This window comes from Colletes latitarsis, chromosome 12, assembly GCF_051014445.1.
Source record: "Colletes latitarsis isolate SP2378_abdomen chromosome 12, iyColLati1, whole genome shotgun sequence".
Classification (NCBI taxonomy): domain Eukaryota; kingdom Metazoa; phylum Arthropoda; class Insecta; order Hymenoptera; family Colletidae; genus Colletes; species Colletes latitarsis.
This window is the reverse complement of record NC_135145.1, coordinates 27,164,224-27,177,813: the sequence shown is the minus strand read 5'-3', so window position 1 is coordinate 27,177,813 and position 13,590 is coordinate 27,164,224. Positions and strand designations below refer to the sequence as shown.

Here is a 13,590-nt window from a genome sequence, read left to right as displayed (position 1 = left end):
CACCACCTATCTGAATTTTTCCTAATTTTCACTGAAACATATATAAATAAACTTTGCAAACATTGACTGCAAAATGTGTTGTACTCTATTCAAAAAAATTTCCCAAAGTATTCCAAAATGAAACCTGGTACCTCACCCACCAGAATTTTTCCTAATTTTCACTGAAATATATATAAACAAACTTTGCAAACATTGACTACAAAACGTATTGCACTCTATTCAAAAAAACTTTCCAAAGTATTCAAAAATGAAACCCAGTACACCACCTATCTGAATTTTTCCTAATTTTCACTGAAATATATACAAATAAACTTTGTAAACATTGCCTACAAAATGTGTTGTATTCTATTCAAGAAAATTTCCCAAAGTATTCCAAAATGAAACCTAGTACATCATCTACCTGAATTTTTTCTGATTTTCACTTAAACTTGTATAAATAAACTTTGCAAACATTGATTACAAAATGTGTTGTACTCTATTCAAAAAAACTTTCCCAAAGTATTCCAAAATGAAACCCAGTACACCACCTACCTGAATTTTTCCTAATTTTCACTGAATCATATATAAATAAACATTGCAAACATTGTCTACAAAATGTGTTGTACTCTATTCAAAAAAACTTTCCAAAGTATTCCAAAATGAAACCCAGTACACCACCTATCTGAATTTTCAATAATTTTCACTTAAACTTGTATAAATAAACTTTGTAAACATTGATTACAAATTGTGTTGTATTCTATTCAAAAAAATTTCCCAAAGTATTCCAAAATGAAACCAGGTACCTCACCCACCTGAATTTTTCCTAATTTTCACTGAATCATGTATAAATAAACTTTGCAAACATTGATTACAAAATGTGTTGTACTCTATTCAACAAAATTTTCCCAAAGTATTCAAAAATAAAACCCAGTACACCACCTATCTGAATTTTTCCTAATTTTCACTGAATCATATATAAATAAACTTTGTAAACATTCACTGCAAAATGTGTTGTACACTATTCAACAAAATTTTCCCAAAGTATTCCAAAATGAAACCCAGTACACCACCCACCTGAATTTTTCCTAATTTTCACTGAATCATATATAAATAAACTTTGCAAACATTGACTACAAAATGTATTGCACTCTATTTAAACAAACTTCCCAAAGTATTCCAAAATGAAACCTACCTGAATTTTTACTAATTTTCACTGAATCATATATAAATAAACTTTGCAAACATTGATTACAAAATGCATTGCACTCTATTCAAACAAACTTCCCAAAGTATTCCAAAATGAAACCTACCTGAATTTTTCCTAATTTTCACTGAATCATGTATAAATAAACTTTGTAAACATTGACTACAAAATGTATTGCACTCTATTCAAACAAATTTCCCAAAGTATTCCAAAATGAAACCTAGTAAACACTAGAATATCATGGCGATTGTTTACTACTGATCACAACAAACGTTCATGGTTTACAAACAATTAATTTTAAAACACAATACCCATGATAACATCCCCCATGACACCCATAAACCATGACAAATCTACAGTACATCCAACACCATAGTTTCTACCAAACCCAAGAAAAAGATCTTACCTTCAACCCAAAATGGCGTCGTACAGCACACCAGCATAGTTCCCAGTTGTATACCCATAAACCCTGACAAATCTACAGTATATCCACCACCATAGTTTCCACCAAACCCAAGAAAAAGATCTTACCTTCGATCCAAAATGGCGTCTTACAGCACACCAGCATAGTTCTCAGTTGTATACTCATAAACCCTGACAAATCTACAGTATATCCAACACTATAGTTTCCACCAAACCCAAGAAAATGATCTTACCTTCGACCCAAAATGGCGTCGTACAACACACCAGCATAGTTCCCAGTTGTATACCCATAAACCCTGACAAATCTACAGTACATTCAACACTATAATTTCCACCAAACCCAAGAAAAAGATCTTACCTTCGACCCAAAATGGCGTCGTACAACACACCAGCATAGTTCCCAGTTGTATACCCATAAACCCTGACAAATCTACAGTATATCCAACACTATAGTTTCCACCAAACCCAAGAAAAAGATCTTACCTTCGACCCAAAATGGCGTCGTACAACACACCAGCATAGTTCCCAGTTGTATACCCATAAACCCTGACAAATCTACAGTATATCCAACACTATAGTTTCCACTAAACCCAAGAAAATGATCTTACCTTCGACCCAAAATGGCGTCGTACAACACACCAGCATAGTTCCCAGTTGTATACCCATAAACCCTGACAAATCTACAGTACATCCACCACCATAGTTTCCACCAAACCCAAGAAAATGATCTTACCTTCGACCCAAAATGGCGTCGTACAACACACCAGCATAGTTCCCAGTTGTATACCCATAAACCCTGACAAATCTACAGTACATTCAACACCATAGTTTCCACCAAACCCAAGAAAAAGATCTTACCTTCGACCCAAAATGGCGTCGTACAACACACCAGCATAGTTCCCAGTTGTATACCCATAAACCCTGACAAATCTACAGTACATCCAACACCATAGTTTCCACCAAACCCAAGAAAAAGATCTTACCTTCGACCCAAAATGGCGTCGTACAACACACCAGCATAGTTCCCAGTTGTTCATTCGCTCTGTTGCATCAGCAGCTCTTGGACCACTTTGTCTCATTGACCACTTCCGTTCAGTCACTCATCCCCCGGAACTGAACCAGTAATTATCAGCGTCTGGTGCAATAGTTCGTGGTGGATCGATCGGTAACCTGCACGAAACGAGAAAGTGGTTAATGAGGAGCTTCAGAAGTTCGAGAACGACGGAACTGGGCCTAGCTGTATCGCGTTATGGGGATCTCGCACTCTCAACTGGATAATCTCTTGTCTGTCGTTAGAGGCAATCGAGGAACTCGTTTTTTTCCTCTCTGTCCTGCTATGCGCCCCTCCACGCCCCCCTTCGTCCCTTCCACTGGTTGTCAGCAACCCTCGCAATCGCTGTATCCCTATCCCTCTTGCTCACCTCTGTAACGCTATGTGTCTCAGTCTTTTCCGGAATATTCGAGCCATTGACGAGTGAGAATTAAGTACTCTCTCGACGCGATTCAGCACGATCTGATACCTTCTACTCTGTATTGCGATTTTGTTGAATTTAATGAAATTGTATCAAATATGGCGACCTCTTCACTATTAAACATTCTTTCATAGACGATCGTGGGAGAAATTTTAAAGGGGGATTCTAGAGGCCAAAATAAGAGGAAAATTAAGAATATCAATTTGTTGATTGAGGCTTTGTTAAAAAGTTATTAATGTTTAAAGTTTCACACCTTCTCGAATTTTTTTCTAGAAAATGCGTAGGATTTCGGGGGTAATTGTAATGACCAAAAATGATTGTAATTGACCCCCAAAGCTAACAATATTTTTTTCAGAATGATTTGAAATTTTTTTGATTTCGACGAAAAATTTCATAACTTCTGGAATTTTTGTCTAGAAAATGCGTAGGATTTCGGGGGTATGTGTGAAGACCAAAAATGATTGTAAATGACCCCCGGAACCGAGGATAATTTTTTTAGAATTCTTTGAAATTTTTTTGATTTCGTCGAAAAATTTCATACCTTCTGGAATTTTTTTCTAGAAAATGCGTAGGATTTCGGGGGTAATTGTAATGACCAAAAATGATTGTAATTGACCCCCGGAATAGAAAATAATTTTTTTAGAATTATTTGAAATTGTTTTGATTTCGTCGAAAAATTTCATAACTTCTGGAATTTTTTTCTAGAAAATGCGTAAGATTTCGGGGGTAATTGTAATGACCAAAAATGATTGTAATTAACCCCTGTAACTAAATATATTTTTTTTAGTACGATGTGAAATTTTTTAATTTCGTCGAAAAATTTTAGTATCTTCTAGAATTTTTTGCTAGAAAATGCGTAGGATTTGGGGGGTAATTGTAATGACCAAAAATGATTGTAAATGACCCCCGGAACCGAGGATAATTTTTTTAGAATTCTTTGAAATTTTTTTGATTTCGTCGAAAAATTTCATATCTTCTCGAATTTTTTTGTAGAAAATGCATAGGATTTCGAGGGTAATTGTAATGACCAAAAATGATTGTAATTGACCCCCACAGCTAACAATATTTTTTTAGAATTATTTGAAATTTTTCTTTTTCGTCGAAAAAACCTTCCACTGGTTCCCTGCAACCCTCGCAATTTCTATATTCCTATCCCTCTTGCTCACCTCTGTAACGGTATATGTCTCAGTCTTTTCCGGAATATTCGAGCCATTGACGAGTGAGAATTAAGTACTCTCTCGACGCGATTCAGCACGATCTGATACCTTCTACTCTGTACTGTGATTTTGTTGAATTTAATGAAATTGTATCAAATATGGCGACCTCTCAAGTTCGCTATTAAGCAATCTTTTATACACGATTGTGGGAGAAATTTTAATGAGGGATTCTAGAGGCCAAAATAAGACGAAAATGGAGAATACCAATTTGTTGATGGAAGCTTCGTTAAAAAGTTATTAATGTTTAAAGTTTCACACCTTCTCGAATTTTTTTCTCGAAAGTGGGTAGGAATTTGAGGGTATCTCTAATGACCAAAAATGATTGCAATTGCCCCCTGTAACTAAATATATTTTTTTTAGTACGATGTGAAATTTTTTAATTTCGTCGAAAAATTTCAGTATATTCTCGAATTTTTTTCTCGAAAGTGGGTAGGAATTTGAGGGTATGTGTAATGACCAAAAATGATTGTAATTGACCCCCGGAATCGAGAATAATTTTTTTAGAATTATTTGAAATTTTTTTGATTTCGTCGAAAAATTTCAGTATCTTCTCGAATTTTTTCCTAGAAAGTGGGTAGGAATTTGAAGGTATGTGTAATGACCAAAAATAATTGTAATTGATCCCCGGAATAGAGAATAATTTTTTTAGAATTATTTGAAATTTTTTTGATTTCGTCGAAAAATTTCATACCTTCTCGAATTTTTTTCTCGAAAGTGGGTATGATTTCGGGGGTAATTGTAATGACCAAAAATGATTGTAATTGACCCCCAAAGCTAACAATATTTTTTTCAGAATGATTTTGAAATTTTTTTGATTTTGTCGAAAAATTTCATACCTTCTGGAATTTTTTTCTAGAAAATGCGTAGGATTTCGGGGGTATGTGTAATGACCAAAAATGATTGCAAATGACCCCCGGAACCAAGGATAATTTTTTTAGAATTCTTTGAAATTTTGTTGATTTCGTCAAAAAATTTCATAAATTCTCGAATTTTTTTCTAGAAAATGCGTAGGATTTCGGGGGTATGTGTGAAGACCAAAAATGATTGTAATTGATCTCCGGAATAGAGAATAATTTTTTTAGAATTATTTGAAATTTTTTTGATTTCGTCGAAAAATTTCATACCTTCTCGAATTTTTTTCTCGAAAGTGGGTATGATTTCGGGGGTAATTGTAATGACCAAAAATGATTGTAATTGACCCCCACAGCTAGCAATATTTTTTTAGAATTATTTGAAATTTTTCTTTTTCGTCGAAAAAACATTCCACTGGTTCCCTGCAACCCTCGTAATCGCTGTATCCCTATCCCTCTTGCTCACCTCTGTAACGCTATGTGTCTCAGTCTTTTCCGGAATATTCGAGCCATTGACGAGTGAGAATTAAGTACTCTCTCGACGCGATTCAGCACGATCTGATACTCCCTTCCTTTTACTGTGATTTTGTTGAATTTAATGAAATTGTATCAAATATGGCGACCTCTAATGTTGACTATTAAACATTCTTCCATAGACGATCGTGGGAGAAATTTTAATGAGGGATTCTAGAGGACAAAATAAGACGAAAATTAAGAATATCAATTTGTTGATGGAGGCTTCGTTAAAAAGTTATTAACGTTTAAAGTTTCATCCCTAATGAATTTTTTTTCTAGAAAATGGGTAGGATTTCGGGGGTATGTGTAATGACCAAAAATGATTGCAATTGACCCCCGGAATAGAGAATAATTTTTTTAGAATTCTTTGAAATTTTTTTGATTTCGTCGAAAAATTTCATATTTTCTCGAATTTTTTTCTCGAAAGTGGGTAGGAATTTGAGGGTATGTGTAATGACCAAAAATGATTGTAATTAACCCCTGTAACTAAATATATTTTTTTTAGTACGATTTGAAATTTTTTTGATTTCGTCGAAAAATTTCAGTATCTTCTCGAATTTTTTTCTAGAAAGTAGGTAGGAATTTGATGGTATGTGTAATGACCAAAAATGATTGTCATTGACCCCCGGAAGAGAAATAATTTTTTTAGAATTATTTGAAATTTTTTTGATTTCGTCGAAAAATTTCATACCTTCTGGAATTTTTTTCTAGAAAATGCGTAGGATTTCGGGGGTATGTGTGAAGACCAAAAATTATTGTAATTGACCCCGGAACCGAGAATAATTTTCTTAGAATTATTTGAAATTTTTTTGATTTCGACGAAAAATTTCATACCTTCTGGAATTTTTTTCTAGAAAATGCGTAGGATTTCGGGGGTATGTGTAATCACCAAAAATGATTGTAATTGACCCCCGTAACCGAAAATAATTTTTCCAAAACGATTTGAATTTTTTGAATTTAATTGTTAATAACTTTTTAACGAAGCCTCCATCAACAAATTGGTATTCTTGATTTTCGTCTTATTTTGGCCTCTAGAATCTCCCATTAAAATTTTTCCCATGGTTATCGAACACCCTGTATGCGATCTGGTACTTCGTACAACACGAACTACGTAAAAAATTACAAATATAAAATGTTTCTTTATTGTGAAAAAATCAAAATTCCAATTTATCCGTATTTTGTACATGGATGTGTAGTTTCTCTGTACAAATGTAGAAAAAAAAATCATTAATATCCAACGAGAAAAATAAAAAAATGTGCTATTTTTTAACATATTGTTTAAACAAATAAAAGTTTTGCAAATCTCTTTACACCATCAAATTCTCCGTTTAAAAACACAAATTTCATCCATTTGAAGCACACCCCTATCTCGAATAGTTTCCGAGATATTCAACAAAGTATGTTTCGAACCCCAACTTTGAGGGCTGATTTCAACCCCTCAAAGTGAATATTATCAGCTACAAAAAAATACGTGTCTAATAGATTTATGAGAACTACATAACTGCGAAGTTTCATCAAAATTGGAGATTTACATCTCGGGATGGTCCCTTGTAAGCACTCGATAGGCATCTGTGCCCTGCAAATTAAACCAATCGATCCATTGGAATCGGTTTTGGTACCTGTCGATATCCACAGTATCTGTATTTTTAAACATGCTAACGTTCGCGATTAAATATGTATCTGCATAACAGTATTTCAGGAATATATGCGTATTTTTTGTTTTGAATTGAATTGAAGTCGTGCATTCAATGGTGGAAAATAAGCTACGTTGAGACGGATATTTCTATTTTCCGAGACAGACGCTTGAATTATTAACAGGGGTAGTCTAGCTTAGAGTATCATTTTTTACAAAAAAAAATTTAAGTTTCCCAATTCCGACACTTTGCATACATATTTAATGTTTTACGAAGGTTTGCAATTTTTGGCGAACGAAAATAATCTAAATCGACTGAATCACGTCGAATCAAATGAAGGAAACAAAAACACTGAACACATACATGAACTATATTATTATTACAAGAAACGTGAGAACACCAACTTATACAGGGTGTTTGGCCAACCCTGGGAAAAATTTTAATGGGAGATTCTAGGGACCAAAATAAGACGAAAATGAAGAATAGCAATTTGTTGATGGAGGCTTCGTTAAAAAGTTATTAACGTTCAAAGTTCATACGTAGCTGATCGGAGCTTCCCGTTCCACAGGCGGAGCTTTAAATGTTAATAACTTTTTAACGAAGCCTCCATCGACAAATTGGTATTCTTGATTTTCGTCTTATTTTGGCCTCTAGAATCCTCCATTAAAATTTTTCCCATGGTTGTCGAACACCCTACATATGGTTTTCGACCAACCCTGGGAAAAATTTTAATGGGAGATTCTAGGGACCAAAATAAGACGAAAATGAAGAATAGCAATTTGTTCATGGAGGCTTCGTTAAAAAGTTATTAACGTTCAAAGTTCATACGTAGCTGATCGGAGCTTCCCGTTCCACAGGCGGAGCTTTAAATGTTAATAACTTTTTAACGAAGCCTCCATCGACAAATTGGTATTCTTGATTTTCGTCTTATTTTGGCCTCTAGAATCCTCCATTAAAATTTTTCCCATGGTTGTCGAACACCCTATATATGGTTCCACGAAATTTCATGCAAATCTTTAAAACGTCATAACTTTTGAACGGATTGGAGGACTTTAATGTTTCAAACGGCAAACAACGTGTATTTTGATGAAGAATATGTAAAAATTTCTAAAATATCGAAAACTTGTTCCTTAACCTTGTAATCTGGGAAAACCCCCATAAAAATTGTGCAATTTTCAAATGGTCATAATTTCTATAATAGTGAATATATTTCAATGAAACTTTTTTCTGAAGTAGTGCTTATGGGTTCCTACAAAAAAGTATTAGACAACTTTTCTATAAAACGTCAAACAAATTTATTAAAAATGAAAAACGAAGTTTTAAGAAAAATTGACAAGGGGTAGTTCCTAAATTTGTTGACGAAAGAAAAAGTTTCAAATCATTCTAAAAAAAATAGTACTGGCTGCAGGGGTCAATTACAATCATTTTTGGTGAGCAGTCATATCCCCGAAATTTTACTCATTTTCTAGAAAAAAATTCGAGAATATATGAAAATTTCGACGAAATTAAAAAATTTCAAATCGTTTTGGAAAAATTATTTTCAATTGCAGGAGTTAATTACAATCATTTTTGATCATTAGACATATCCTCGAATTCCTAACCATTTTCGAGAAAAAAATTCCTTTCCGAAAATATAATTTTAAGCCTGAAATGTCACATCAAAATTTCATGTGTATTTTTAAAAGGCCATAACTTCTGAACAGATTGGAGGATTTCAATGTTTAAAAAAGCAAACGACGCGTACTTTAGTCTAGAATATTTAGGAATTCTAAAAATATTCGAAAAGTTGTTTCTTGACCTTCCAAAATGAGAAAAAACCCCATAAAAATGGTCCAATTTTCAAACAGCCATAACTCCTACAATAGTCAATAAATTTCAATGAAACTTTTTTCTAAAGTAAAGCTCATAAGTACCTACAAAAAAGTATTAGACAACTTTTCTGCAGGGCATCAAATAAAATTACGAAAAATGAAAAACTAATTTCTAATGGGAATCGACGGGGGGTAGGTGCCTAAATTTTTCGACGAAAAGAAAAATTCTAAATCGTTCTGAAAAAAATATTTTTGGATGCAGAGGTAAATTATAATCATTTTTGGTCAATACACATACCCTCGAAATTTTACGTACTTTCAAGAAAAAAATTCTTTACCGAAAATCTAATATGAGGCCACAGAAATGGTACCTCGAAATTTCATGCAAATCTTTAAAAGGTCATAACTTCTGAACGGATTGGAGGATTTTAATGTTTAAAAAAGCAAACGACGCGTATTTTAGTCTAGAATATATAGAAATTCTAAAAATTTTCGAAAAGTTGTTTCTTGATCCTCTAAAATGAGAAAAACCCCATTAAAATGGTCCAATTTTCGAACAGCCATAACTCTTACAATAATTAATATATTTCAATGAAACTTTTTTCTAAAGTAAAGCTCATAGATACCTCCAAAAAAGTATTAGACAACTTTTCTGTCAGGCGTCAAACAAAATTATTAAAAATGAAAAACAAATTTTCAAGAAAAATCGAGTGTGCTGAAATATTTGTGCGAAAAAAAAATTTCAAATTATCTTGGAAAAATTATTCTCGGTTCCGGGGATCAATTATAATAATTTTTCGCCATTAGACATACCCTCGAAATCCTAACCATTTTCGAGAAAAAAATTCAAAAAGGTGTCAAATTTTTCGATGGGGAAAAAAAAAATTTCAAATCGCGTTGGAAAAATTATTTTCAGTTGCAGAGGTCAATTACAATAATTTTTTGTCATTAGACATACCCCTGAAATCCTACGCATTTTCGAGAAAAAAATTCAATACTATCGAAACTTTAAACGTTAATAACTTTTTAACAAAGCCTCCATCAACAAATTGGTATTTTTCTTTTTCGTCCTATTTTGGCCTCTAGAATCTCCCATTTAAAATTTTCCTGAGGGAGAATGCATTTAAAACCCTAGAAATCCTCTTTATCTCTCACACACACAACACACTCTTCCCTATTCTAACAATCTTTTATTTTTAATGTGTCTGCTCTCCACAATTTCCATATGCAACCCTCTAACGTGTTACCAGTTATACAAATCCAAAACATCCACACACTACACACAATAAACCCTCAAACATCCTAACTGTTACATTTCTCCTAACAAAAACAATCATTTAATTAGCAAGATGAACCAATGAGCCACTAGCTAAGATTGCCCAATTGTGGACCCTCTAAAACACCTTCCACCACCACAAAATATTCAATAAAAATCATGAAAAAGTACCAAACCACCTGGTGAGTCATTTACCAGTCTTAAATCTCAAATATTGTTGCCTAATGTTAACTGTAACATCAAAATTTCCCAATGAAACAGTCTAAGCAAGTAAATCAACCAAGATTAATAAAACTATCTAATTTCTCGTCACCCCTTTCACTAGCTGCAGAATAGGTCCACCACCACCACAAAATATTCAATAAAAATCATGAAAAAGTACCAAACCACCTGGTGAGTCATTTACCACTCTCAAATCTCAAATATCGTTGCCTAATGTTAACTGTAACATCAAAATTTTCCCAATGAAACAGTCTAAACAAGTAAATCAACCAAGATTAATAAAACTATCTAATTTCTCGTCACCCCTTTCTCTAGCTGCGAAATAGGTCGAATGATTCGGGGCGCAGATATCGAATTTTGATAAACCACAGGAGATATTTGCGTTGTTTCAGGCGAGGTGGCTCTATCGAGCGATTAAGTGCGTTGCTCCCCCGTTTCCAACGCCTATTGCGTCTGATAAAAGCCAGTTAAAGAATACTAGACATGGTAGATGCTCTACTAGCCCTAAACCCTTACATTATTCTAGAAAAATAGCTTCCATCAGTCTACATCCACCCAGTTAACATAGAGGCAACTATAGAGTCAAGGCTTGAGACATGAGATTCCAGTGTACCTATCAAAATCAGTAGTAAAAAGGTCGTTTAGCAACAGTGAGCACTATGAAAACAGTCCTTAAGTCTAGTGTAGGCTGATGAGGTGTACTCACCACAGCAAAATCAGCGGTGCATCCCCTAGTATCCTCAGCCCAACGCCACAGAGTGTCACATAGTCACCTGGCCCAACCAGTCCACTCGCTAGTGGCGAGTCCTAGGTCGCCAAAGTGGCCCTGGTGACCGTCCAGTTGCTTTGGACTGGAAAGCTCGCGCCCACGGGTCCAGCACGTCTCAACGCGGCAATCGATAAAAGCAGTCTCGCCTCCCCTGTGGCTGTCCTCCTTCCTGCGGGTCCAGTCGGGCCAGGTTCCGCCAGGACGAGTCAGGAGATCGCAGGGTCCTCGGCGCGACGCTGGAGGAGCAACAGTAGCGGGGACGCCAGCGGTGCACGCGTGGACCACAGCCGCACCGATCGATGATACATCAGGATTCACCTTGGGCGCAGAGTCGAGCCTCCCGTTGCGTGGCTACGCGCCGCACAGCCTCTCCGCTCCACGGAGGACGCCACCGGTGTGTCTCCGCCGGGATCCCCGCGGCGCGTCTGGGAGCACGCGCAGACGGGAGGCGGGGAGAGGCGACTGATGGAGCAGGAGGGAGGGGGGACGAGCGCAGATGAGGATGCGTCGTCGCGCGGAGACGGAACGAAGGGACGCGAGGGAGGGGGGACGAGCGCAGATGAGGATGCGTCGTCGCGCGGAGAGACGGAACGAAGGGGCGCGAGGGAGGGGGGACGAGCGCAGATGAGGATGCGTCGTCGCGCGGAGAGACGGAACGAAGGGTCGCGAGGGAGCGCGGCTCTTATCGACGAAGGGACGCCGCCCTTCTGGTGAGAGGTGAACTCACTGCTGAATTTTTTTCTCCAAAATGCGCAGGATTTCGGGGATATGTCTAATGACAAAAAGTTGTTGCAATTGACCCTTGCAAATGATAATAATTTTTCCAACGCGAATTGAAATTTTTTTTTTTTTCATTGTAAAATTTGAGACATTTTCGAATTTTTTTCTAGAAAATGCGTAGGATTTCGGGGGTATGTGTAATGACCAAAAATGATTGTAATGGACCACCGCAACCGAAAATAATTTTTCCAATACGATTTGAAATTTTTTTTCGCACCGTAAAATTTGAGACATTTTCGAATTTTTTTCTAGAAAATGGCTAGGATTTTGGGGGTATGTCTAATGACAAAAGGTTATTGTAATTGACCCTTGCAAATGAAAATAATTTTTCCAACGCCATTTCAAATTTTTTTTTTTCATTGTAAAATTTGATCTTTTGGAATTTTTTTCTAGAAAATGGGTAGGATTTTGGGGGTATGTCTAATGACAAAAAGTTATTGTAATTGACCCCTGCAAATGAAAATAATTTTTCCAACGCGATTTGAATTTTTTTTTTTTTTATCGAAAAATTTGATCTTTTGGAATTTTTTTCTAGAAAATGGGTAGGATTTTGGGGGTATGTGTAATGAGAAAAAATGATTGTAATTGACCCCTGCAAATGAAAATAATTTTTCCAAACCGATTTGAAACCTTTTTTTCGCACCGTAAAATTTGAGACATTTTCGAATTTTTTTCTAGAAAGTGGGTAGGATTTTGGGGGTATGTCTAATGACAAAAAATGATTGTAATTGACCCCTGCAAATGAAAATAATTTTTCCAACGCGATTTGAAATTTTTTTCTTCGCATTGTAAAATTTGACACCTTTTTGAATTTTTTTCTAGAAAATGGGTAGGATTTTGGGGGTATGTCTAATGACAAAAAGTTATTGCAATTGACCCTTGCAAATGAAAATAATTTTTCCAACGCGATTTGAAATTTTTTTTTTTTCATTGTAAAATTTGACACCTTTTGGAATTTTTTTCTACAAAATGGGTAGGATTTTGGGGGTATGTCTAATGACAAAAGGTTATTGGAATTGACCCTTGCAAATGAAAATAATTTTTTCAACGCGATTTGAAATTTTTTTTTTTTCATTGTAAAATTTGATCTTTTGGAATTTTTTTCTAGAAAATGCGTAGGATTTTGGGGGTATGTGTAATGACTACAAATGATTGTAATTAACCCCTGTAACTAAATATAATTTTTTTAGAATTATTTGAAATTTTTTTGATTTCGTCGAAAAATTTCAGTATCTTCTCGAATTTTTATCTCGAAAATGCGTAGGATTTCGGGGGTATGTGTGAAGACCAAAAATGATTGTAATTGACCCCCGGAATAGAACATAATTTTTTTAGAATTATTTGAAATTTTTTTGATTCCGTCGAAAAATTTCATACCTTCTCGAATTTTTTTCTAGAAAGTGAGTAGGATTTCGAAAGAATGTCTATTCACCAAA

General features: G+C 35.1%; 1 protein-coding gene across 4 annotated transcripts in view; it reads right to left on the bottom strand.

The window, feature by feature from the left end:
* Positions 1-11,603, bottom strand: part of Alk (Anaplastic lymphoma kinase) — a 143,941-nt gene extending 132,338 nt beyond the window's left edge. For 2 of the 4 annotated variants that reach the window (XM_076779249.1, XM_076779250.1), the window contains exons 1-2: positions 11,312-11,602; positions 2,590-2,776 (exon numbers count right to left, since the gene is read on the bottom strand). The gene's annotated coding sequence lies outside the window, so the exon portion shown is untranslated. Of the gene's footprint in view, positions 1-1,839; positions 1,881-2,589; positions 2,777-11,311 lie in introns of those variants that run through there. The other 2 variants (XM_076779247.1, XM_076779248.1) reach the window with 2 other exon arrangements.
* Positions 11,604-13,590: the final 1,987 nt, after the last annotated feature.